This window comes from Haliotis rubra, unplaced genomic scaffold (assembly GCF_003918875.1).
Source record: "Haliotis rubra isolate DU_JTF1 unplaced genomic scaffold, ASM391887v1 Scf843, whole genome shotgun sequence".
Classification (NCBI taxonomy): domain Eukaryota; kingdom Metazoa; phylum Mollusca; class Gastropoda; order Lepetellida; family Haliotidae; genus Haliotis; species Haliotis rubra.
The window spans coordinates 90754-94818 of NW_025767572.1; positions in this window are offsets into that span (position 1 = coordinate 90754).

Below are 4065 nucleotides of genomic sequence, written 5' to 3' on the forward strand. Positions count from 1 at the left end.
GAAAGTGTTTGTTTGTATTTCAAAATGTATTCTCACCTGGAGACAATTTAAGTCACTGGCCATGTACCTGATGCCATGTTTGTACACCTGGTGACACACTGAAGACCATGTCCACCTATCTGATGTCATGTATGTTCACCTGGTGACACACTGAAGACCCTGTCCACCTATCTGATGTCATGTATGTTCACATGGTGACACACTGACGACCATGTCCACCTATCTGATGTCATCTATGTTCACCTGGTGACACATTGAAGACCATGCCACCTATCTGATGTCATGTATGTTCACCTGGTGACACACTGAAGACCACCTATGTCCACCTGACATCTATGTCATGTATGTTCATGTATGTTCACCTGGTGACACACTGACGACCATGTCCACCTATCTGTTGTCATGTATGTTCACCTGGTGACACATTGAAGACCATGCCACCCATCTAATGTCATGTATGTTCACATGGTGACACACTTACGACCATGTCCACCTATCTGATGTCATGTATGTTCACCTGGTGACACACTGAAGACCATGTCCACCTATCTGATGTTATGTATGTTCACATGGTGACACACTGAAGACCATGTCCACCTATCTTATGTCATGTATGTTCACATGGTGACACATTGAAGACCATGTCCACCTATCTGATGTCATGTATGTTCACATGGTGACACACTGACGACCATGTCCACCTATCTGTTGTCATGTATGTTCACCTGGTGACACATTGAAGACCATGCCACCTATCTAATGTCATGTATGTTCACATGGTGACACATTGAAGACCATGTCCACCTATCTGATGTCATGTATGTTCACCTGGTGACACACTGAAGACCATGTCCACCTATCTGATGTTATGTATGTTCACATGGTGACACACTGAAGACCATGTCCACCTATCTTATGTCATGTATGTTCACATGGTGACACATTGAAGACCATGTCCACCTATCTGATGTCATGTATGTTCACATGGTGACACATTTAGGACCATGTCCACCTATCTGTTGTCATGTATGTTCACATGGTGACACACTGACGACCATGTCCACCTATCTCATGTCATGTATGTTCACCTGGGGATACATTGAAGACTATGTCCACCTATCTGATGTCATGTATGTTCACCTGGTGACACAAAGAAGACCATGTCCACCTATCTGTTGTCATGTATGTTCACATGGTGACACATTGAAGACCATGCCACCTATCTAATTTCATGTATGTTCACATGGTGACACACTGAAGACCATGTCCACCTATCTGATGTTATGTATGTTCAACTGGGGATACATTGAAGACCATGTCCACCTATCTGATGTCATGTATGTTCACATGGTGACACACTTACGACCATGTCCACCTATCTGATGTCATCTATGTTCACCTGGTGACACATTGAAGACCATGCCACCTATCTCATGTCATGTATGTTCACCTGGTGACACACTGAAGACCATGTCCACCTATCTGATGTCATGTATGTTCACATGGTGACATTGAAGACCATGCCACCTATGTCATGTATGTTCACCTGGTGACACACTGACGACCATGTCCACCTATCTGTTGTCATGTATGTTCACCTGGTGACACATTGAAGACCATGCCACCCATCTAATGTCATGTATGTTCACATGGTGACACACTGACGACCATGTCCACCTATCTGATGTCATGTATGTTCACCTGGTGACACACTGAAGACCATGTCCACCTATCTGATGTCTTGTATGTTCACATGGTGACACATTTAGGACCATGTCCACCTATCTGTTGTCATGTATGTTCACATGGTGACACATTGAAGACCATGCCACCTATCTAATGTCATGTATGTTCACATGGTGACACACTGACGACCATGTCCACCTATCTGTTGTCATGTATGTTCACCTGGTGACACATTGAAGACCATGCCACCTATCTAATGTCATGTATGTTCACATGGTGACACATTGAAGACCATGTCCACCTATCTGATGTCATGTATGTTCACCTGGTGACACACTGAAGACCATGTCCACCTATCTGATGTTATGTATGTTCACATGGTGACACACTGAAGACCATGTCCACCTATCTTATGTCATGTATGTTCACATGGTGACACATTGAAGACCATGTCCACCTATCTGATGTCATGTATGTTCACATGGTGACACATTTAGGACCATGTCCACCTATCTGTTGTCATGTATGTTCACATGGTGACACACTGACGACCATGTCCACCTATCTCATGTCATGTATGTTCACCTGGGGATACATTGAAGACTATGTCCACCTATCTGATGTCATGTATGTTCACCTGGTGACACAAAGAAGACCATGTCCACCTATCTGTTGTCATGTATGTTCACATGGTGACACATTGAAGACCATGCCACCTATCTAATTTCATGTATGTTCACATGGTGACACACTGAAGACCATGTCCACCTATCTGTTGTCATGTATGTTCACCTGGTGACACATTGAAGACCATGCCACTTATCTAATGTCATGTATGTTCACATGGTGACACATTGAAGACCATGTCCACCTATCTGATGTCATGTATGTTCACCTGGTGACACACTGAAGACCATGTCCACCTATCTGATGTTATGTATGTTCACATGGTGACACACTGAAGACCATGTCCACCTATCTTATGTCATGTATGTTCACATGGTGACACATTGAAGACCATGTCCACCTATCTGATGTCATGTATGTTCACATGGTGACACATTTAGGACCATGTCCACCTATCTGTTGTCATGTATGTTCACATGGTGACACACTGAAGACCATGTCCACCTATCTTATGTCATGTATGTTCACATGGTGACACATTGAAGACCATGTCCACCTATCTGATGTCATGTATGTTCACATGGTGACACATTTAGGACCATGTCCACCTATCTGTTGTCATGTATGTTCACCTGGTGACACACTGAAGACCATGTCCACCTATCTGTTGTCATGTATGTTCACATGGTGACACACTGACGACCATGTCCACCTATCTCATGTCATGTATGTTCACCTGGGGATACATTGAAGACTATGTCCACCTATCTGATGTCATGTATGTTCACCTGGTGACACAAATAGACCATGTCCACCTATCTGATGTCTTGTATGTTCACGTGGTGACACACTGAAGACCATGTCCACCTATGTGAAAACACTGACGACCATGTCCACCTATCTAATGTCATGTATGTTCACCTGGGGATACATTGAAGACCATGTCCACCTATCTCATGTCATGTATGTTCACCTGGGGATACATTGAAGACCATGTCCTCCTATCTGATGTCATGTATGTTCAACTGGTGACACAAAGAAGACCATGTCCACCTATCTCATGTCATGTATGTTCACATTGTGACACACTGAAGACCATGTCCACCTATCTCATGTCTTGTATGTTCATCTGGTGACACACTGAAGACCATGTCCACCTATCTGATGTCATGTATGTTCACCTGGGGATACATTGAAGACCATGTCCACCTATCTCATGTCATGTATGTTCACCTGTGGACACACTGAAGACCATGTCCACCTATCTGATGTCATGTATGTTCACCTGGTGACACAAAGAAGATCATGTCCACCTATCTCATGTCTTGTATGTTCACCTGGGGATACATTGAAGACCCTGTCCACCTATCTAATGTCATGTATGTTCACCTGGTGGCACATTGAAGACCACGCCACCTATCTCATGTCATGTATGTTCACCTGAGGATACATTGAAGACCATGTCCCCCCATCTGATGTCATGTATGTTCACCTGGTGACACAAAGAAGACCATGTCCACCTATCTGATGTCTTGTATGTTCACGTGGTGACACACTGAAGACCCTGTCCACCTATCTGATGTCATGTATGTTCACATGGTGACACACTGGCGACCATGTCCACCTATCTGATGTCATGTATGTTCACCTGGTGACACAAAGAAGATCATGTCCACCTATCTCATGTCTTGTATGTTCATCTGGTGACACACTGAAGACCATGTCCACCTATCTGATGTCATGAAGTTCACC